Raw genomic sequence first — 24,887 nt, forward strand, 5'->3', positions numbered from 1 at the left:
ATAGTTGAACACAGAAGAAGCTTCAAAGGTGATGTAATAGACAGTAAGCTGCAGTACAATTCAAGTTTTAGTTATCGATTATTGAATTTTTAGATGTCTTTGGTGCCTTGGACATGAGGTAGGACGTTAAAATTTTGGATGAAGGGAGGACTAGCACCCACGTTGCATGGGAGAATGTGAAAAGTGTTCACATGTAGTAAAAACCTGAGAAATCTGCACGTTTTAGTCATTTGCTTTCGAATCAACTTCATTCCTGATCGTCACAGTTGCCGCACTTCTCTGTGAAACGACTATATTTATCGTGTGCAAAGCAATGTCGCGTGCTGTGCTATGCGGAGACACTATACGCACCATAGTTGAACACAGAAGAAGCTTCAAAGGTGATGTAATAGACAGTAAGCTGCAGTACAATTCAAGTTTTAGTTATCGATTATTGAATTTTTAGATGTCTTTGGTGCCTTGGACATGATGAAGGGCCTTAAGATTATGCATGAAGGGAGGTCTAGCACGCACGTTGCATGGGAGAATGTGAAAGGTGTTCATATGTAGTAAAAACCTGAGAAATCCGCACGTTTTCGTCATTTGCTATCGAATCAACTTCATGCGAGATCGTCACATTTGCCGCTCTTCTCCCTGAAACGATTATATTTATCGTGTGCAACCTATGTCGCGTGCTATGGTATGCGGAGACACTATACGCACCATAGTAGAACACACAAGCAGCTTCTAAGTTGATGTAATTGCCAGTAAGCAGCAGTACAATTCAAATTTTAGCTATCGATAATTGACTTTTTAGATGGCTTTGGTGCCTTGGACATGATCTAGGACCTTAAGATTTTGCATGAAGGGAGGTCTAGCACGTATGTTGCATGGGAGAATGTGCGAAAAGCTCATATGTAGTAAAAACCTGAGAAATCGGCACGTTTTCGTCATTTGCTTTCGAATCAACTTCATGCCTGATCGTCACATTTGCCGCACTTCTCTGTGAAACGATTATATTTATCGTGTGCAAAGCTATATCGGGTGCTGTGGTATGCGGAGACACTATACGCACCATAGTAGAACACAGAAGAACCTTCAAAGTTAATGTAATAGCCAGTTAGCAGCAGTACAATTCAAGTTTTAGTTATCTATTATTGAATTTCTAGAATGCTTCGTTGCCTTGGACATGAGCTAGGACCTTAAGATTTTCCATATAGTGAGGTCTAGCACCCACGTTGAACGGGAGAATCTGAAAAATGTTCATATGTAGTAAAAACCCGAGAAATCCGCACGTATTCGTCATTTGCTATCGAGTCAACTTCATGCCAGATCGTCACATTTGCCGCTCTTCTCTTTGAAACGATTATATTTACCGTGTGCAAAGCTATGTCGCGTGCTGTGGAATATGGAGACACTATACGCACCATAGTAGAACACAGAAGAAGCTTGTAAGTTGATGTAATTGCCAGTAAGCAGCAGTAGAATTCAAGTTTTAGTTATCGCTTATTTACTTTTTAGACGCCTTTGGTGTCTTGGACATGAGCTAGGACGTTAAGATTTTGGATGAAGGGAGGACTAGCACCCACGTTGCATGGGAGAATGAGAAAAGTGTTCACATGTAGTAAAAACCTGAGAAATCTGCACGTTTTCGTCATTTGCTTTCGAATCAACTTCATGCGAGATCGTAACATTTGCCGCTCTTCTCCCTGAAACGATTATATTTATCGTGTGCAAAGCTATGACTCGTGCTGCGGTATGCGGAGACACTATACGCACCATAGTAGAACACAGAAGAAGCTTCTAAGTCGATGTAATTGCCAGTAAGCAGCAGTACAATTCAAGTTTTAGTTATATATTATTGACTTTCTAGACGGCTTTGGTGCCTTGGACATGAGCTAGGACCCTAAGATTTTGCATGAAGTGAGGCCTAGCACCCACGTTGCACGGGAGAATGTGAAAAATGTTCAAATGTTGTAAAAACCCGAGAAATCCGCACGTTTACGTCATTTGCTATCGAATGAACTTCATGCCAGACATCACATTTGTCGCTCTTCTCTCTGAAACGATTATATTTATCGTGTGCAACCTATGTCGCGTGCTATGGCATGCGGAGACACTATCCGCACCATAGTAGAACACACAAGAAGCTTCTAAGTTGATGTAATTGTAAGTAAGCAGCAGTACAATTCAAATTTTAGCTATCGATAATTGACTTTTTAGATGGCTTTGGTGCCTTGGACATGATCAAGGACCTTAAGATTTTGCATGAAGGGAGGTCTGGCACGTACGTTTCATGGGAGAATGTGAGAAGTGCTCATATGTAGTAAAAACCTGAGAAATCCGCACGTTTTCGTCATTTGCTTACGAATCAACTTCATTCCTGATCGTCACTTTTGCCGCACTTCTCTCTGAAACGATTATATTTATCGTGTGCAAAGCTATGTCGCGTGCTGTTGTATGCGGAGACACTATACGCACCATAGTAGAACACAGAAGATGCTTCAAATTTGATGTAATAGCCAGTAAGCAGCAGTACAATTCAAGTTTTAGCTATCGATTATTGACTTTCTAGAAGGTTTGGTGCCTTGGACATGAGCTAGGACCATAACATTTTCCATGAAGTGAGGTCTAGCACCCACGTTGAACGGGAGAGTGTGAAAAATGTTCATATGTAGTAAAAACCCGAGAAATCCGCACGTTTTCGTCATTTGCTATCGAATCAACTTCATGCGAGATCGTCACATTTGCCGCTCTTCTCCCTGAAACGATTATATTTATCGTGTGCAACCTATGTCGCGTGCTATGGTATGCGGAGACACTATACGCACCATAGTAGAACACAGAAGAAGCTTCTAAGTCGATGTAATTGCCAGTAAGCAGCAGTACAATTCAAGTTTTAGTTATATATTATTGACTTTCTAGACGGCTTTGGTGCCTTGGACATGAGCTAGGACCCTAAGATTTTGCATGAAGTGAGGCCTAGCACCCACGTTGCACGGGAGAATGTGAAAAATGTTCAAATGTTGTAAAAACCCGAGAAATCCGCACGTTTACGTCATTTGCTATCGAATGAACTTCATGCCAGACATCACATTTGTCGCTCTTCTCTCTGAAACGATTATATTTATCGTGTGCAACCTATGTCGCGTGCTATGGCATGCGGAGACACTATCCGCACCATAGTAGAACACACAAGAAGCTTCTAAGTTGATGTAATTGTAAGTAAGCAGCAGTACAATTCAAATTTTAGCTATCGATAATTGACTTTTTAGATGGCTTTGGTGCCTTGGACATGATCAAGGACCTTAAGATTTTGCATGAAGGGAGGTCTGGCACGTACGTTTCATGGGAGAATGTGAGAAGTGCTCATATGTAGTAAAAACCTGAGAAATCCGCACGTTTTCGTCATTTGCTTACGAATCAACTTCATTCCTGATCGTCACTTTTGCCGCACTTCTCTCTGAAACGATTATATTTATCGTGTGCAAAGCTATGTCGCGTGCTGTTGTATGCGGAGACACTATACGCACCATAGTAGAACACAGAAGATGCTTCAAATTTGATGTAATAGCCAGTAAGCAGCAGTACAATTCAAGTTTTAGCTATCGATTATTGACTTTCTAGAAGGTTTGGTGCCTTGGACATGAGCTAGGACCATAACATTTTCCATGAAGTGAGGTCTAGCACCCACGTTGAACGGGAGAGTGTGAAAAATGTTCATATGTAGTAAAAACCCGAGAAATCCGCACGTTTTCGTCATTTGCTATCGAATCAACTTCATGCGAGATCGTCACATTTGCCGCTCTTCTCCCTGAAACGATTATATTTATCGTGTGCAACCTATGTCGCGTGCTATGGTATGCGGAGACACTATACGCACCATAGTAGAACACACAAGAAGCTTCTAAGTTGATGTAATTGCCAGTAAGCAGCAGTACAATTCAAATTTTAGCTATCGATAATTGACTTTTTAGATGGCTTTGGTGCCTTGGACATGATCTAGGACCTTAAGATTTTGCATGAAGGGAGGTCTAGCACGTATGTTGCATGGGAGAATGTGCGAAAAGCTCATATGTAGTAAAAACCTGAGAAATCGGCACGTTTTCGTCATTTGCTTTCGAATCAACTTCATGCCTGATCGTCACATTTGCCGCACTTCTCTGTGAAACGATTATATTTATCGTGTGCAAAGCTATATCGGGTGCTGTGGTATGCGGAGACACTATACACACCATAGTAGAACACAGAAGAACCTTCAAAGTTAATGTAATAGCCAGTTAGCAGCAGTACAATTCAAGTTTTAGTTATCTATTATTGAATTTCTAGAATGCTTCGTTGCCTTGGACATGAGCTAGGACCTTAAGATTTTCCATGTAGTGAGGTCTAGCACCCACGTTGAACGGGAGAATCTGAAAAATGTTCATATGTAGTAAAAACCCGAGAAATCCGCACGTATTCGTCATTTGCTATCGAGTCAACTTCATGCCAGATCGTCACATTTGCCACTCTCATCTCTGAAACGATTATATTTATCGTGTGCAAAGCTATGTCGCGTGCTGTGGAATATGGAGACACTATACGCACCATAGTAGAACACAGAAGAAGCTTGTAAGTTGATGTAATTGCCAGTAAGCAGCAGTAGAATTCAAGTTTTAGTTATCGCTTATTTACTTTTTAGACGCCTTTGGTGTCTTGGACATGAGCTAGGACGTTAAGATTTTGGATGAAGGGAGGACTAGCACCCACGTTGCATGGGAGAATGAGAAAAGTGTTCACATGTAGTAAAAACCTGAGAAATCTGCACGTTTTCGTCATTTGCTTTCGAATCAACTTCATGCGAGATCGTAACATTTGCCGCTCTTCTCCCTGAAACGATTATATTTATCGTGTGCAAAGCTATGACTCGTGCTGCGGTATGCGGAGACACTATACGCACCATAGTAGAACACAGAAGAAGCTTCTAAGTCGATGTAATTGCCAGTAAGCAGCAGTACAATTCAAGTTTTAGTTATCGATTATTGACTTTCTAGACGGCTTTGGTGCCTTGGACATGAGCTAGGACCCTAAGATTTTGCATGAAGTGAGGCCTAGCACCCACGTTGCACGGGAGAATGTGAAAAATGTTCAAATGTTGTAAAAACCCGAGAAATCCGCACGTTTACGTCATTTGCTATCGAATGAACTTCATGCCAGACATCACATTTGTCGCTCTTCTCTCTGAAACGATTATATTTATCGTGTGCAACCTATGTCGCGTGCTATGGCATGCGGAGACACTATCCGCACCATAGTAGAACACACAAGAAGCTTCTAAGTTGATGTAATTGTAAGTAAGCAGCAGTACAATTCAAATTTTAGCTATCGATAATTGACTTTTTAGATGGCTTTGGTGCCTTGGACATGATCAAGGACCTTAAGATTTTGCATGAAGGGAGGTCTGGCACGTACGTTTCATGGGAGAATGTGAGAAGTGCTCATATGTAGTAAAAACCTGAGAAATCCGCACGTTTTCGTCATTTGCTTACGAATCAACTTCATTCCTGATCGTCACTTTTGCCGCACTTCTCTCTGAAACGATTATATTTATCGTGTGCAAAGCTATGTCGCGTGCTGTTGTATGCGGAGACACTATACGCACCATAGTAGAACACAGAAGATGCTTCAAATTTGATGTAATAGCCAGTAAGCAGCAGTACAATTCAAGTTTTAGCTATCGATTATTGACTTTCTAGAAGGTTTGGTGCCTTGGACATGAGCTAGGACCATAACATTTTCCATGAAGTGAGGTCTAGCACCCACGTTGAACGGGAGAGTGTGAAAAATGTTCATATGTAGTAAAAACCCGAGAAATCCGCACGTTTTCGTCATTTGCTAACGAATCAACTTCATGCCAGATCGTCACATTTGCCGCTCTTCTCCCTGAAACGATTATATTTATCGTGTGCAACCTATGTCGCGTGCTATGGTATGCGGAGACACTATACGGACCATAGTAGAACACACAAGAAGCTTCTAAGTTGATGTAATTGCCAGTAAGGAGCAGTACAATTCAAATTTTAGTTATCGATAATTGACTATTTAGATTGCTTTGGTGCCTTGGACATGATCTAGGACCTTAAGATTTTGCATGAAGGGAGGTCTAGCACGTATGTTGCATGGGAGAATGTGCGAAGTGCTCATATGTAGTAAAAACCTGAGAAATCCGCACGTTTCCGTCATTTGCTATTAAATCAACTTCATGCCAGATCGTCACATTTTCCGCTCTTCTCCCTGAAACGATTATATTTATCGTTTGCAAAGCTATTTCGCGTGCTGTGGTATGCGGAGACACTATACGCACCATAGTAGAACACAAAAGAAGCTTCTAGGTTCATGTAATTGCCAGTAAGCAGCAGTAGAATTCAAGTTTTAGTTATCGATTATTGACTTTTTAGTCGCCTTTGGTGTCTTAGACATGAGCTAAGACGTTAAGATTTTGGAAGAACTCAGGAATAGCACCCACGTTTAATGGGAGAATGTGAAATGTGTTCATATGTAGTAAAAACCTGAGAAATCTGCACGTTTTCGTCATTTGCTTTCGAATCAACTTCATTCCTGATCGTCACATTTGCCGCACTTCTCTATGAAACGATTACATTTATCGTGTGCAAAGCAATGTCGCGTGCTGTGCTATGCGGAGACACTATACGCACCATAGTTGAACACAGAACAAGCTTCAAAGGTGATGTAATAGGAAGAAAGCTGCAGTACAATCCAAGTTTTAGTTATCGATTATTGAATTTTTAGATGTCTTTGGTGCCTTGGACATGATCAAGGACCTTAAGATTTTGCATGAAGGGAGGTCTGGCACGTACGTTTCATGGGAGAATGTGAGAAGTGCTCATATGTAGTAAAAACCTGAGAAATCCGCACGTTTTCGTCATTTGCTCTCGAATCAACTTCATTCCTGATCGTCACTTTTGCCGCACTTCTGTCTGAAACGATTACATTTATCGTGTGCAAAGCTATGTCACATGCTGTCGTATGCGGAGACACTATACGCACCATAGTAGAACACAGAAGATGCTTCAAAGTTGATGTAATAGCCAGTAAGCAGCAGTACAATTCAAGTTTTAGTTATCGATTACTGACTCTCTAGAAGGCTTTGGTGCCTTGGACATGAGCTAGGGCCATAAGATTTTCCATGAAGTGAGGTCTAGCACCCACGTTGAACGGGAGAGTGTGAAAAATGTTCATATGTAGTAAAAACCCGAGAAATCCGCACGTTTTCGTCATTTGCTATCGGATCAACTTCATGCCAGATCGTCACATTTGCCGCTCTTCTCTCTGAAACGATTATATTTATCGTGTGCAAAGCAATGTCGCGTGCTGTGCTATGCGGAGACACTATACGCACCATAGTTGAACACAGAAGAAGCTTCAAAGGTGATGTAATAGACAGTAAGCTGCAGTACAATTCAAGTTTTAGTTATCGATTATTGAATTTTTAGATGTCTTTGGTGCCTTGGACATGGGGTAGGACGTTAAAATTTTGGATGAAGGGAGGACTAGCACCCACGTTGCATGGGAGAATGTGAAAAGTGTTCACATGTAGTAAAAACCTGAGAAATCTGCACGTTTTAGTCATTTGCTTTCGAATCAACTTCATTCCTGATCGTCACAGTTGCCGCACTTCTCTGTGAAACGACTATATTTATCGTGTGCAAAGCAATGTCGCGTGCTGTGCTATGCGGAGACACTATACGCACCATAGTTGAACACAGAAGAAGCTTCAAAGGTGATGTAATAGACAGTAAGCTGCAGTACAATTCAAGTTTTAGTTATCGATTATTGAATTTTTAGATGTCTTTGGTGCCTTGGACATGATGAAGGGCCTTAAGATTATGCATGAAGGGAGGTCTAGCACGCACGTTGCATGGGAGAATGTGAAAGGTGTTCATATGTAGTAAAAACCTGAGAAATCCGCACATTTTCGTCATTTGCTATCGAATCAACTTCATGCGAGATCGTCACATTTGCCGCTCTTCTCCCTGAAACGATTATATTTATCGTGTGCAACCTATGTCGCGTGCTATGGTATGCGGAGACACTATACGCACCATAGTAGAACACACAAGAAGCTTCTAAGTTGATGTAATTGCCAGTAAGCAGCAGTACAATTCAAATTTTAGCTATCGATAATTGACTTTTTAGATGGCTTTGGTGCCTTGGACATGATCTAGGACCTTAAGATTTTGCATGAAGGGAGGTCTAGCACGTATGTTGCATGGGAGAATGTGCGAAAAGCTCATATGTAGTAAAAACCTGAGAAATCGGCACGTTTTCGTCATTTGCTTTCGAATCAACTTCATGCCTGATCGTCACATTTGCCGCACTTCTCTGTGAAACGATTATATTTATCGTGTGCAAAGCTATATCGGGTGCTGTGGTATGCGGAGACACTATACGCACCATAGTAGAACACAGAAGAACCTTCAAAGTTAATGTAATAGCCAGTTAGCAGCAGTACAATTCAAGTTTTAGTTATCTATTATTGAATTTCTAGAATGCTTCGTTGCCTTGGACATGAGCTAGGACCTTAAGATTTTCCATGTAGTGAGGTCTAGCACCCACGTTGAACGGGAGAATCTGAAAAATGTTCATATGTAGTAAAAACCCGAGAAATCCGCACGTATTCGTCATTTGCTATCGAGTCAACTTCATGCCAGATCGTCACATTTGCCGCTCTTCTCTTTGAAACGATTATATTTACCGTGTGCAAAGCTATGTCGCGTGCTGTGGAATACGGAGACACTATACGCACCATAGTAGAACACAGAAGAAGCTTGTAAGTTGATGTAATTGCCAGTAAGCTGCAGTAGAATTCAAGTTTTAGTTATCGCTTATTTACTTTTTAGACGCCTTTGGTGTCTTGGACATGAGCTAGGACGTTAAGATTTTGGATGAAGGGAGGACTAGCACCCACGTTGCATGGGAGAATGAGAAAAGTGTTCACATGTAGTAAAAACCTGAGAAATCTGCACGTTTTCGTCATTTGCTTTCGAATCAACTTCATGCGAGATCGTCACATTTGCCGCTCTTCTCCCTGAAACGATTATATTTATCGTGTGCAAAGCTATGACTCGTGCTGCGGTATGCGGAGACACTATACGCACCATAGTAGAACACAGAAGAAGCTTCTAAGTCGATGTAATTGCCAGTAAGCAGCAGTACAATTCAAGTTTTAGTTATCGATTATTGACTTTCTAGAAGGCTTTGGTGCCTTGGACATGAGCTAGGGCCATAACATTTTCCATGAAGTGAGGTCTAGCACCCACGTTGAACGGGAGAGTGTGAAAAATGTTCATATGTAGTAAAAACCCGAGAAATCCGCACGTTTTCGTCATTTGCTAACGAGTCAACTTCATGCCAGATCGTCACATTTGCCGCCCTTCTCCCTGAAACGATTATATTTATCGTGTGCAACCTATGTCGCGTGCTATGGTATGCGGAGACACTATATGCACCATAGTAGAACACACAAGAAGCTTCTAAGTTGATGTAATTGCCAGTAACCAGCAGTACAATTCAAATTTTAGCTATCGATAATTGACTTTTTAGATGGCTTTGGTGCCTTGGACATGATCTAGGACCTTAAGATTTTGCATGAAGGGAGGTCTAGCACGTATGTTGCATGGGAGAATGTGCGAAAAGCTCATATGTAGTAAAAACCTGAGAAATCCGCACGTTTTCGTCATTTGCTTTCGAATCAACTTCATTCCTGATCGTCACTTTTGCCGCACTTCTGTCTGAAACGATTACATTTATCGTGTGCAAAGCTATGTCACATGCTGTCGTATGCGGAGACACTATATGCACCACAGTAGAACACAGAAGATGCTTCAAAGTTGATGTAATAGCCAGTAAGCAGCAGTACAATTCAAGTTTTAGTTATCGATTACTGACTCTCTAGAAGGCTTTGGTGCCTTGGACATGAGCTAGGACCATAAGATTTTCCATGAAGTGAGGTCTAGCACCCACGTTGAACGGGAGAGTGTGAAAAATGTTCATATGTAGTAAAAACCCGAGAAATCCGCACGTTTTCGTCATTTGCTATCGAATCAACTTCATGCCAGATCGTCACATTTGCCGCTCTTCTCTCTGAAACGATTATATTTATCGTGTGCAAAGCAATGTCGCGTGCTGTGCTATGCGGAGACACTATACGCACCATAGTTGAACACAGAAGAAGCTTCAAAGGTGATGTAATAGACAGTAAGCTGCAGTACAATTCAAGTTTTAGTTATCGATTATTGAATTTTTAGATGTCTTTGGTGCCTTGGACATGAGGTAGGACGTTAAAATTTTGGATGAAGGGAGGACTAGCACCCACGTTGCATGGGAGAATGTGAAAAGTGTTCACATGTAGTAAAAACCTGAGAAATCTGCACGTTTTAGTCATTTGCTTTCGAATCAACTTCATTCCTGATCGTCACAGTTGCCGCACTTCTCTGTGAAACGACTATATTTATCGTGTGCAAAGCAATGTCGCGTGCTGTGCTATGCGGAGACACTATACGCACCATAGTTGAACACAGAAGAAGCTTCAAAGGTGATGTAATAGACAGTAAGCTGCAGTACAATTCAAGTTTTAGTTATCGATTATTGAATTTTTAGATGTCTTTGGTGCCTTGGACATGATGAAGGGCCTTAAGATTATGCATGAAGGGAGGTCTAGCACGCACGTTGCATGGGAGAATGTGAAAGGTGTTCATATGTAGTAAAAACCTGAGAAATCCGCACGTTTTCGTCATTTGCTATCGAATGAACTTCATGCCAGACATCACATTTGTCGCTCTTCTCTCTGAAACGATTATATTTATCGTGTGCAACCTATGTCGCGTGCTATGGCATGCGGAGACACTATCCGCACCATAGTAGAACACACAAGAAGCTTCTAAGTTGATGTAATTGTAAGTAAGCAGCAGTACAATTCAAATTTTAGCTATCGATAATTGACTTTTTAGATGGCTTTGGTGCCTTGGACATGATCAAGGACCTTAAGATTTTGCATGAAGGGAGGTCTGGCACGTACGTTTCATGGGAGAATGTGAGAAGTGCTCATATGTAGTAAAAACCTGAGAAATCCGCACGTTTTCGTCATTTGCTTACGAATCAACTTCATTCCTGATCGTCACTTTTGCCGCACTTCTCTCTGAAACGATTATATTTATCGTGTGCAAAGCTATGTCGCGTGCTGTTGTATGCGGAGACACTATACGCACCATAGTAGAACACAGAAGATGCTTCAAATTTGATGTAATAGCCAGTAAGCAGCAGTACAATTCAAGTTTTAGCTATCGATTATTGACTTTCCAGAAGGTTTGGTGCCTTGGACATGAGCTAGGACCATAACATTTTCCATGAAGTGAGGTCTAGCACCTACGTTGAACGGGAGAATCTGAAAAATGTTCATATGTAGTAAAAACCCGAGAAATCCGCACGTATTCGTCATTTGCTATCGAGTCAACTTCATGCCAGATCGTCACATTTGCCGCTCTTCTCTTTGAAACGATTATATTTACCGTGTGCAAAGCTATGTCGCGTGCTGTGGAATACGGAGACACTATACGCACCATAGTAGAACACAGAAGAAGCTTGTAAGTTGATGTAATTGCCAGTAAGCAGCAGTAGAATTCAAGTTTTAGTTATCGCTTATTTACTTTTTAGACGCCTTTGGTGTCTTGGACATGAGCTAGGACGTTAAGATTTTGGATGAAGGGAGGACTAGCACCCACGTTGCATGGGAGAATGAGAAAAGTGTTCACATGTAGTAAAAACCTGAGAAATCTGCACGTTTTCGTCATTTGCTTTCGAATCAACTTCATGCGAGATCGTCACATTTGCCGCTCTTCTCCCTGAAACGATTATATTTATCTTGTGCAAAGCTATGACTCGTGCTGCGGTATGCGGAGACACTATACGCACCATAGTAGAACACAGAAGAAGCTTCTAAGTCGATGTAATTGCCAGTAAGCAGCAGTACAATTCAAGTTTTAGTTATCGATTATTGACTTTCTAGACGGCTTTGGTGCCTTGGACATGAGCTAGGACCCTAAGATTTTGCATGAAGTGAGGCCTAGCACCCACGTTGCACGGGAGAATGTGAAAAATGTTCAAATGTTGTAAAACCCGAGAAATCCGCACGTTTACGTCATTTGCTATCGAATGAACTTCATGCCAGACATCACATTTGCCGCTCTTCTCTCTGAAACGATTATATTTATCGTGTGCAACCTATGTCGCGTGCTATGGCATGCGGAGACACTATACGCACCATAGTAGAACACACAAGAAGCTTCTAAGTTGATGTAATTGTAAGTAAGCAGCAGTACAATTCAAATTTTAGCTATCGATTATTGACTTTTTAGATGGCTTTGGTGCCTTGGACATGATCAAGGACCTTAAGATTTTGCATGAAGGGAGGTCTGGCACGTACGTTTCATGGGAGAATGTGAGAAGTGCTCATATGTAGTAAAAACCTGAGAAATCCGCACGTTTTCGTCATTTGCTTACGAATCAACTTCATTCCTGATCGTCACTTTTGCCGCACTTCTCTCTGAAACGATTATATTTATCGTGTGCAAAGCTATGTCGCGTGCTGTTGTATGCGGAGACACTATACGCACCATAGTAGAACACAGAAGATGCTTCAAAGTTGATGTAATAGCCAGTAAGCAGCAGTACAATTCAAGTTTTAGTTATCGATTATTGACTTTCTAGAAGGCTTTGGTGCCTTGGACATGAGCTAGGACCATAACATTTTCCATGAAGTGAGGTCTAGCACCCACGTTGAACGGGAGAGTGTGAAAAATGTTCATATGTAGTAAAAACCCGAGAAATCCGCACGTTTTCGTCATTTGCTAACGAATCAACTTCATGCCAGATCGTCACATTTGCCGCTCTTCTCCCTGAAACGATTATATTTATCGTGTGCAACCTATGTCGCGTGCTGTGGTATGCGGAGACACTATACGCACCATAGTAGAACACACAAGAAACTTCTAAGTTGATGTAATTGCCAGTAAGCAGCAGTACAATTCAAATTTTAGCTATCGATAATTGACTTTTTAGATGGCTTTGGTGCCTTGGACATGATCTAGGACCTTAAGATTTTGCATGAAGGGAGGTCTAGCACGTATGTTGCATGGGAGAATGTGCGAAAAGCTCATATGTAGTAAAAACCTGAGAAATCGGCACGTTTTCGTCATTTGCTTTCGAATCAACTTCATTCCTGATCGACACTTTTGCCGCACTTCTCTCTGAAACGATTCTATTTATCGTTTGCAAAACTATGTCGCGTGCTGTCGTATGCGCAGACACTATAGGCACCATAGTAGAACACAGAAGAAGCTTCTGAGTTGATGTAATTGCTAGTAAGAAGCAGCAGAATTCAAGTTTTCGTTATCGATTATTGACTTTTTAGACGCCTTTGATGTCTTGGACATGAGCTAGGACGTTACGATTTTGGATGAAGGGAGGACTAGCACCCACGTTGCATGGGAGAATGTGAAAAGTGTTCATATAAAGTAAAAACCTGAGAAACTAGCACGTTTTCGTCATGTGCTATCGAATCAACTTCATTCCTGACCGTCACATTTGCCGCACTTCTCTCTGAAACGATTATATTTATCGTGTGCAAAGCTATGTCGCGTGCTGTCGTATGCGGAGACACTATTCGCACCATAGTAGAACACAGAAGAAGCTTCTAAGTTGATGTAATAGCCAGTAAGCAGCAGTACAATTCAAGTTTTAGCTATCGATTATTTTATTGTTAGACGGCTTTGGTGCCTTGGACATTATCTAAGACCTTAAGATTTTGGATGAAGGGAGGTCTTCACCCACGTTGCATGGGAAAATGTGAAAAGTGTTCATATGTAGTAAAAACCTGAGAAATCCGCACGTTTCCGTCATTTGCTATTAAATCAACTTCATGCCAGATCGTCACATTTTCCGCTCTTCTTCCTGAAACGATTATATTTATCGTTTGCAAAGCTATTTCGCGATCTGTGGTATGCGGAGACACTATACGCACCATAGCAGAACACAAAAGAAGCTTCTAGGTTGATGTAATTGCCAGTAAGCAGCAGTAGAATTCTAGTTTTAGTTACCGATTATTGACTTTTTAGACGCCTTTGGTGTCTTGGACATGAGCTAAGACGTTAAGATTTTGGATGAACTCAGGAATAGCACCCACGTTGCATGGGAGAATGTGAAATGTGTTCATATGTAGTAAAAACCTGAGAAATATGCACGTTTTCGTCATTTGCTTTCGAATCAAATTCATTCCTGATCGTCACATTTGCCGCACTTCTCTGTGAAACGATTATATTTATCGTGTGCAAAGCAATGTCGCGTGCTGTGGTATGCGGAGACACTATACGCACCATAGTTGAACACAGAAGAAGCTTCAAAGGTGATGTAATAGGCAGAAAGCTGCAGTACAATCCAAGTTTTAGTTATCGATTATTGAATTTTTAGATGTCTTTGGTGCCTTGGACATGATCAAGGACCTTAAGATTTTGCATGAAGGGAGGTCTGGCACGTACGTTTCATGGGAGAATGTGAGAAGGGCTCATATGTAGTAAAAACCTGAGAAATCCGCACGTTTTCGTTATTCGATTTCGAATCAACTTCATTCCTGATCGTCACTTTTGCCGCTCTTCTCTCTGAAACGATTATATTTATAGTGTGCAAAGCAATGTCGCGTGCTGTGCTATGCGGAGACACTATACGCACCATAGTTGAACACAGAAGAAGCTTTAAAGGTGATGTAATAGACGGTAAGCTGCAGTACAATTCAAGATTTAGTTATCGATTATTGAATTTTTAGATGTCTTTGGTGCCTTGGACATGATGAAGGGCCTTAAGATTATGCATGAAGAGAGGTCTAGCACGCACGTTGCATGGGAGGATGTGAAAAGTGTTCATATGTAGTAAAAACCTGAGAAATCCGCACGTTTTCGTCATTTGCTATCGAATCGACTTCATGCCAGATCGTCACATTTGCCGCTCTTTTTCCTTAAACGATTTTATTTATCGTGTGCAACCTATGTCGCGTGCTATGGTATGCGGAGACACTATACGCACCATAGTAGAACACACAAGAAGCTTCTAAGTTGATGTAATTGCCAGTAAGCAGCAGTACAATTCAAATTTTAGCTATCGATAATTGACTTTTAGATGGCTTTGGTGCCTTGGACATGATCTAGGACCTTAAGATTTTGGATGAAGGGAGGTCTAGCACGTATGTTGCATGGGAGGATGTGCGAAAAGCTCATATGTAGTAAAAACCTGAGAAATCGGCACGTTTTCGTCATTTGCTTTCGAATCAACTTCATTCCTGATCGACACTTTTGCCGCACTTCTCCCTGAAACCATTATATTTATCGTGTGCAAAGCTATGTCGCGTGCTGTCATATGCGGAGACACTATACGCACCATAGTAGAACACAGAAGATGCTTCAAAGTTGATGTAATAGCCAGTAAGCAGCAGTACAATTCAAGTTTTAGTTATCGATTATTGACTTTCTAGAAGGCTTTGGTGCCTTGGACATAAGCTAGGACCATAAGATTTTCCATGAAGTGAAGTCTAGCACCCACGTTGAACGGGAGAATGTGAAAAATGTTCATACGTAGTAAAAACCCGAGAAATCCGCACGTTTTCGTCATTTGCTATCGAATCAACTTCATGCCAGATCGTCACATTTGCCGCTCTTCTCTCTGAAACGATTATATTTATCGTGTGCAAGCTATGTCGCGTGCTGTGGAATGCGGAGACACTATACGCACCATAGTAGAACACAGAAGAAACTTGTAAGTTGATGTAATTACCAGTAAGCAGCAGTAGAATTCAAGATTTAGTTATCGATTATTGACTTTTTAGACGGCTTTGGTGCCTTGGACATGAGCTAGGACGTTACGATTTTGGATGAAGGGAGGACTAGCACCCACGTTGCATGGGAGAATGTGAAAAGTGTTCACATGTAGTAAAAACCTGAGAAATCTGCACGTTTTCGTCATTTGCTTTCGAATCAACTTCATTCCTGATCGTCACAGTTGCCGCACTTCTCTGTGAAACGATTATATTTATCGTGTGCAAAGCTATGACTCGTGCTGCGGTATGCGGAGACACTATACGCACCATAGTAGAACACAGAAGAAGCTTCTAAGTTGATGTAATTGCCAGTAAGCAGCAGTACAATTCAAGTTTTAGTTATCGATTATTGACTTTCTAGACGGCTTTGGTGCCTTGGACATGAGCTAGGACCCTAAGATTTTGCATGAAGTGAGGCGTAGCACACACGTTGCACGGGAGAATGTGAAAAACGTTCAAATGTTGTAAAAACCCGAGATATCCGCACGTTTACGTCATTTGCTATCGAATGAACTTCATGCCAGATCGTCACATTTGCCGCTCTTCTCTCTGAAACGATTATATTTATCGTGTGCAACCTATGTCGCGTGCTATGGTATGCGGAGACACTATACGCACCATAGTAGAACACACAAGAAGCTTCTAAGTTGATGTAATTGCCAGTAAGCAGCAGTACAATTCAAATTTTAGCTATCGATAATTGACTTTTTAGATGGCTTTGGTGCCTTGGACATGATCTAGGACCTTAAGATTTTGCATGAAGGGAGGTCTAGCACGTATGTTGCATGGGAGAATGTGCGAAAAGCTCATATGTAATAAAAACCTGAGAAATCGGCACGTTTTCGTCATTTGCTTTCGAATCAACTTCATTCCTGATCGACACTTTTGCCGCACTTCTCTCTGAAACTATTCTATTTATCGTTTGCAAAATTATGTCGCGTTCTGTCGTATGCGGAGACACTATAGGCACCATGGTAGAACACAGAAGAAGCTTCTAAGTTGATGTAATTGCTAGTAAGAAGCAGTAGAATTCAAGTTTTCGTTATCGATTATTGACTTTTTAGACGCCTTTGATGTCTTGGACATGAGCTAGGACGTTACGATTTTGGATGAATGGAGGACTAGCACCCACGTTGCATGGGAGAATGTGAAAAGTGTTCATATATAGTAAAAACCTGAGAAACTAGCACGTTTTCGTCATGTGCTGTCGAATCAACTTCATGCCTGATCGTCACATTTGCCGCACTTCTCTCTGAAACGATTATATTTCTCGTGTGCATAGCTATGTCGCGTGCTGTCGTATGCGGAGACACTATTCGCACCATAGTAGAAAACAGAAGAGGCTTCTAAGTTGATGTAATAGCCAGTAAGCAGCAGTACAATTCAAGTTTTAGCTATCGATTATTGAATTTTTAGACGGCTTTGGTGTCTTGGACATGAGCTAAGACGTTAAGATTTTGGATGAACTCAGGAATAGCACCCACGTTGAATGGGAGAATGTGAAATGTGTTCATATGTCGTAAAAACCTGAGAAATCTGCACGTTTTCGTCATTTGCTTTCGAATCAAATTCAATCCTGATCGTCACATTTGCCACACTTCTCTGTGAAACGATTATATTTATCGTGTGCAAAGCAATGTCGCGTGCTGTGGTATGCGGAGACACTGTACGCACCATAGTTGAACACAGAAGAAGCTTCAAAGGTGATGTAATAGCCAGTAAGCAGAAGTACAATTCAAGTTTTAGTTATCGATTATTGACTTTCTAGAAGGCTTTGGTACCTTGGACATGAGCTAGGACCATAAGATTTTCCATGAAGTAAGGTCTAGCACCCACGTTGAACGGGAGAGTGTGAAAAATGTTCATATGTAGTAAAAACCCGAGAAATCCGGACGTTTTCGTCATTTGCTATCGAATCAACTTCATGCCAGATCGTCACATTTGCCGCTCTTCTCTCTGAAACGATTATATTTATCGTGTGCAAGCTATGTCGCGTGCTGTGGTATGCGGAGACATTATACGCACCATAGTAGAACACAGAAGAAGCTTGTAAGTTGATGTAATTGCCAGTAAGCAGCAGTAGAATTCAAGTTTTAGTTATCGATTATTGACTTCTTAGACGGCTTTGGTGCCTTGGACATGAGCTAGGACGTTACGATTTTGGATGAAGGGAGGACTAGCACCCACGTTGCATGGGAGAATGTGAAAAGTGTTCACAGGAAGGAAAAACCTGAGAAATTCGCACGTTTTCGTCATTTGCTTTCGAATCAACTTCATTCCTGATCGTCACAGTTGCCTCTCTTCTCTCTGAAACGATTATATTTATCGTGTGCAAAGCAATGCCGCGTGCTGTGCTATGCGGAGACACTATACGCACCATAGTTGAACACAGAAGAAGCTTCAAAGGTGATGTAATAGACAGTAAGCTGCAGTACAATTCAAGTTTTAGTTATCGATTATTGAATTTTTAGATGTCTTTGGTGCCTTGGACATGATGAAGGACCTTAAGATTATGCATGAAGGGAGGTCTAGCACGCACGTTGCATGGGAGAATGTGAAAAGTGTTCATATGTAGTAAAAACCTGTGAAATCCGCACGTTTTCGTCATTTGCTATCGAATCAACTTCATGCGAGATCGTCACATTTGCCGGTCTTCTCCCTGAAACGATTATATTTATCGTGTGCAAAGAAATGACTCGTGCTGCGGTATGCGGAGACACTATACGCACCATAGTAGAACACAGAAGAAGCTTCTAAGTTGATGTAATTGCCAGTAAGCAGCAGTACAATTCAAGTTTTAGTTATCGATTATTGACTTTCTAGACGGCTTTGGTGCCTTGGACATGAGCTAGGACCCTAAGATTTTTCATGAAGTGAGGCCTAGCACCCACGTTGCACGGGAGAATGTGAAAAATGTTCAAATGTTGTAAAAACCCGAGAAATCCGCACGTTTACGTCATTTGCTATCGAATAAACTTCATGCCAGATCGTCACATTTGCCGCTCTTCTCTCTGAAACGATTATATTTATCGTGTGCAACCTATGTCGCGTGCTATGTTATGCGGAGACACTATACGCACCATAGTAGAACACACAAGAAGCTTGTAAGTTGATGTAATTGCCAGTAAGAAGCAGTACAATTCAAATTTTAGCTTTCGATAATTGACTTTTTAGATGGCTTTGGTGCCTCGGACATGATCTAGGACCTTACGATTTTGCATGAAGGGAGGTCTGGCACGTACGTTGCATGGGAGAATGTGAGAAGTGCTCATATGTAGTAAAAACCTGAGAAATCCGCACGTTTTCGTCATTTGCTTTCGAATCAACTTCATTCCTGATCGTCTCTTTTGCCGCACCTCTCTCTGAAACGATTATATTATCGTGTGCAAAGCTATGTCGCGTGCTGTTGTATGCGGAGGCACTATACGCACCATAGTAGAACACAGAAGAAACTTGTAAGTTGATGTAATTGCCAGTAAGCAGCAGTAGAATTCAAGTTTTAGTTATCGATTATTGACTTTTTAGACGTCTTTGTTGCCTTGGACATGAGCTAGGACGTTACGATTTTGGATGAAGGGAGGACTAGCACCCACGTTGCATGGGAGAATGTGAAAAGTGTTCACATGTAGTAAAAACCTGAGAAATCTGCACGTTTTCGTCATTTGCTTTCGAATCAACTTCATTCCTGATCGTCACAGTTGCCGCACTCCTCTGTAAAACGATTATATTTATCGTGTGCAAAGCAATGTCGCGTGCTGTGGTATGCGGAGACACTATACGCACCATAGTTAAAAACAGAAGAAGCTTCAAAGGTGATGTAATAGTCAGTAACCTGCAGTACAATTCAAGTTTTAGCTATCGATTATTGAATTTTTAGATGTCTTTGGTGCCTTGGACATGATCAAGGACCTTAAGATTTTGCATGAAGGGAGGTCTAGCACGCACGTTGCATGGGAGAATGTGAAAAATGTTCATATGTAGTAAAAAGCTGAGAAATCCGCACGTTTTCGTCATTTGCTATCGAATGAACTTCATGCCAGACATCACATTTGTCGCTCTTCTCTCTGAAACGATTATATTTACCGTGTGCAAAGCTATGTCGCGTGCTGTGGTATGCGGAGACTCTATACACACCAATGTTGAACACAGGATAAGCTTCTAAGTTGATGTAATAGTCAGTAAGCAGCAGTACAATTCAAGTTTAAGTTATCGATTATTGACTTTTTAGACGGCTTTGGTACGTTGGACATGAGCTAGGACTTTACGATTTTGCATCAAGGGAGGTCTAGCACTCACGTTGTAAAGGAGAACGTGAAAAAAGTTCATATATAGTAAAAACCTGAGACATTCGCACGTTTTCGTCATTTGCTATCGAATCAACTTAATGCCAGATCGTCATATTTGCCGCCCTTCTCTCTTAAACGATTATACTTATCGTGTGCAAAGCTATGTCGCGTGCTGTGGTATGGGGAGACACTATACGCACCATAGTTGAACACAGAAGAAGCTTCTAAGTTGATGTAATAGCCAGTAAGCAGCAGTACATTTCAAGTTTTAGTTATCGATTATTGACTTTTTAAACGGCTTTGGTGCCTTGGACATGAGCTAGGACCTTAGGATTTTTGATGAAGGGAGGTCTAGCACCCACGTTGCATGGGAGAATGTGAGAAGTGCTCATATGTAGTAAAAACCTGAGAAATTTGCACGTTTTCGTCATTTGCTTTCGAATCAACTTCATGAGAGATCGTCACATTTGCCGCTCTTCTCCCTGAAACGATTATATTTATCGTGTGCAAGCTATGTCGCGTGCTGTGGTATGAGGAGATATTATACGCACATTAGTTGAACACAGAAGAAGCTTCTAAGTTGATGTAATAGCCAGTAAGCAGCAGTACAATTCAAGTTTTAGTTATCGATTATTGACTTTTTAGATGGCTTTGGTGCCTCGGACATGATCTAGGACCTTAAGATTTTGCATGAAGGGAGGTCTAGCACCAACGTTGCATGGGAGAATGTGAAAAATGTTCATATGTCGTAAAAAGCTGAGAAATCCGCACATTTTCGTCATTTGCTATCGTTGAACTTCATGCCAGATCGTCACATTTGTCGCTCTTCTCTCTGAAACGATTATATTTACCGTGTGCAAAGGTATGTCGCTTGCTGTGGTATGCGGAGACTCTATACGCACCATAGTTGAACACAGAAGAAGTTTCTAAGTTGATGTAATAGTCAGAAAGCAGCAGTACAATTCATGTTTTAGGTATCGATTATTGACTTTTTAGACAGCTTTGGTGCCTTAGACATGAGCTAGGACCTTACGATTTTGCATGAAGAGAGGTCGAGCACGCACGTTGCAAAGGAGAATGTAAAAAAGTTTATATCTAGTAATAAACTTAGAAATCTGTACGTTTTCGTCATTTGCTTTCGAATCAACTTCATTCCTGATCGTCGCATTTGCCGCACTTCTCTGTGAAACGATTATATTTATCATTTGCAAAGCTATGTCGCGTGCTGTGGTATGCGGAGACACTATACGCACCATAGTAGAACACAGAAGAAGCTTCTAAGTTGAGGTAATGGCCTGTAAGAGGCAGTAGAATTCAAGTTTTAGATATCGATTACTGACTTTTTAGACGGATTTGGTGCGTTGCACATGAGCTAGGACCTTAAGATTTTGCATAAAGGGAGGTGTGGCACCCACGTTGCATGGGAGAATGTGAAAAATGTTCATATGTAGTAAAAACCTGAGAAACCTGCACGTTTTCGTCATTTGCTTTCGAATCAACTTCATTCCTGATCGCCATATTTGCCGCACTTCTCTCTGAAACGATTATATTCATCGTGTGCAAAGCTATGTCGCGTGCTGTGGTATGCGGAGACACTATACGCACCATAGTTGAACACAGAAGAAGCTTCAAAGTTGATGTAATAGCCAGGAAGCTGCAGTACAATTCAAGTTTTAGCTATCAATTATTGACTTTCTAGAAGGCTTTGGTGCCTTGGACATGAGCTAGGACCTTAAGATTTTCCATGAAGTGAGGTCTAGCACCCACGTTGCACGGGAGAATGTGAAAAATGTTCATATGTAGAAAAAGCCGAGAAATCCGCACGTTTTCGTCATTTGCTGTCGAATCAACTTCATGCCAGATCGTCGCATTTGTCGCTCTTCTCTCTGAAACGATTATATTTATCGTGTGCAAGCTATGTCGCGTGCTGTGGAATGTGGAGACACTATACGCACCATAGTAGAACACAGAAGAAGCTTCTAAGTTGATGTAATAGCCAGTAAGCAGCAGTACAGTTCAAGTTTTAGCTATCGATTAATGACTTTTTAGATGACTTTGGTGCCTTGTACATGATCTAGGACCTTAGAGATTTTTCATGAAGGGAGGTCTAGCACCCACGTTGCATGGGAGAATGTGAGAAGTGCTCATATGTAGTAAAAACCTGAGAAATCCGCACGTTTTCGTCATTTGCTTTCGAATCAACTTCATGCCAGATCGTCACATTTGCCGGTCTTCTCCCTGAAACGATTATATTTATCGTGTGCAAGCTATGTCGCGTGCTGTGGTATGCGGAGACATTATACGCTTATTAGTTGAACACGGAAGAAGCTTCTAAGTTGATGTAATAATTAGTAAGCAGCAGTACAATTCAAGTTTTAGTTATCGATTATTGACTTTTTAGACGGCTTTGGTGCCTTGGACATGAGCTAGGACTTTACGATTTTCATGAAGGGAGGTCTAGTAACCACGTTGCAAAGGAGAACGTGAAAAAAGTTCATATGTAGTAAAAACCTGAGTAATTCGCACGTTTTCGTCATGTGCTATCGAATCAACTTCATGCCAGATCGTCACATTTGCCGCTCTTCTCTCTAAAACAATTATACTTATCGTGTGCAAAGCTATGACGCGTGCTGTGGTATGCGGAGACACTATACGCACCATAGTAGAACACAGAAGAGGCTCCTAAGTTGATGTAATTGCCAGTAAGCAGCAGTACAATTCAAGTTTTAGCTATCGATTATTGACTTTTTATATGGCTTTTGTGCCTTGGACATGATCTGAGACCTTACGATTTTGCATGAAGGGAGGACTAGCACCCACGTTGCATGGGAGAATATGAAAAGGGGTCATATGTAGTGAAAACCTGAGAAATCCGCACGTTTTCGTTATTTGCTTTCGAATCAACTTCATTCCTGGTCGTCACATTTGCCGCACTTCTCTGTGAAACGATTATATTTATCGTGTGCAAAGCTATGTCGCGTGCTGTGGTATGCGGAGACTCTATACGCACCATAGTTGAACACAGAAGAAGCTTCAAAGGTGATGTAATAGCCAGTAAGCTGCAGTACAATTCAAGTTTAAGTTATCGATTATTGACTTTTTAGACGGCTTTGGTACGTTGGACATGAGCTAGGACTTTACGATTTTGCATCAAGGGAGGTCTAGCACTCACGTTGCATAGGAGAACGTGAAAAAAGCTCATATATAGTAAAAACCTGAGACATTCGCACGTTTTCGTCATTTCCTATCGAATCAACTTCATGCCAGATCGTCATTTTTGCCGCTCTTCTCTCTAAAACGATTATACTTATCGTGTGCAAAGCTATCTCGCGTGCTGTGGTATGCGGAGACACTATACGCACCATAGTAGAACGCAGAAAAAGCTTCTAAGTTGATGTAATAGCCAGTAAGCAGCAGTACATTTCAAGTTTTAGTTATCGATTATTGACTTCTTAAACGGCTTTGGTGCCTTGGACATGAGCTACGACCTTAAGATTTTCCATGAAGTGAGGTGTAGCACCCACGTTGCAAGGGAGAATGTGAAAAATGTTCATATGTAGAAAAAGCTGAGAAATCCGCACGTTTTCGTCATTTGCTATCGAATGAACTTCATGCCAGATCGTCACATTTGTCGCTCTTCTCTCTGAAACACTTATATTTACCGTGTGCAAAGCTATGTCGCGTGCTGTGGTATGCGGAGACTCTATACGCACCAATGTTGAACACAGAAGAAGCTTCTAAGTTGATGTAATAGTCAGTAAGCAGCAGTACAATTCATGTTTTAGGTATGGATTATTGACTTTTTAGACAGCTTTGGTGCCTTAGACATGAGCTTGGACCTTACGATTTTGCATGAAGAGAGGTCGAGCACCCACGTTGGAAAGGAGAATGTGAAAAAAGTTCATATCTAGTAATAACCTGTGAAATTCGCACGTTTTCGTCATTTGCTTTCGAATCAACTTCATTCCTGATCGTCACATTTGCCGCACTTCTCTGTGAAACGATTATATTTATCGTGTGCAAAGCTATGTCGCGTGCTGTGGTATGCGGAGACACTATACGCACCATAGTTGAACACAGAAGAAGCTTCAAAGGTGATGTAATAGCCAGTAAGCTGCAGTACAATTCAAGTTTAAGTTATCGATTATTGACTTTTTAGACGGCTTTGGTACGTTGGACATGGGCTAGCACTATACGATTTTGCATCAAGGGAGGTCTAGCACTCACGTTGTAAAGGAGAACGTGAAAAAAGTTCATATATAGTAAAAACCAGAGACATTCGCACGTTTTCTTCATTTGCTATCGAATCAACTTCATGCCAGATCATCATATTTTCCGCACTTCTCTCTAAATCGATTATACTTATCGTGTGCAAAGCTATGTCGCGTGCTGTGGTATGCAGAGACACTATACGCACCATAGTAGAAGACAGAAGAAGCTTCTAAGTTGATGTAATAGCCAGTAAGCAGCAGTACATTTCAAGTTTTAGTTATCGATTATTGACTTTTTAAACGGCTTTGGTGCCTTGGACATGAGCTAGGACGTTAAGATTTTGGATGAAGGGAGGTCTAGCACCCACGTTGCATGGGAGAATGGGAAAAGTGTTCATATGTAGTAAAAACCTGAGAAACCTGCACGTTTTCGTCATTTGCTTTCGAATCAACTTCATACCTGAGCGTCATATTTGCCGCACTTCTCCCTGA

Source organism: Schistocerca gregaria, chromosome X, assembly GCF_023897955.1.
Source record: "Schistocerca gregaria isolate iqSchGreg1 chromosome X, iqSchGreg1.2, whole genome shotgun sequence".
NCBI lineage: Eukaryota > Metazoa > Arthropoda > Insecta > Orthoptera > Acrididae > Schistocerca > Schistocerca gregaria.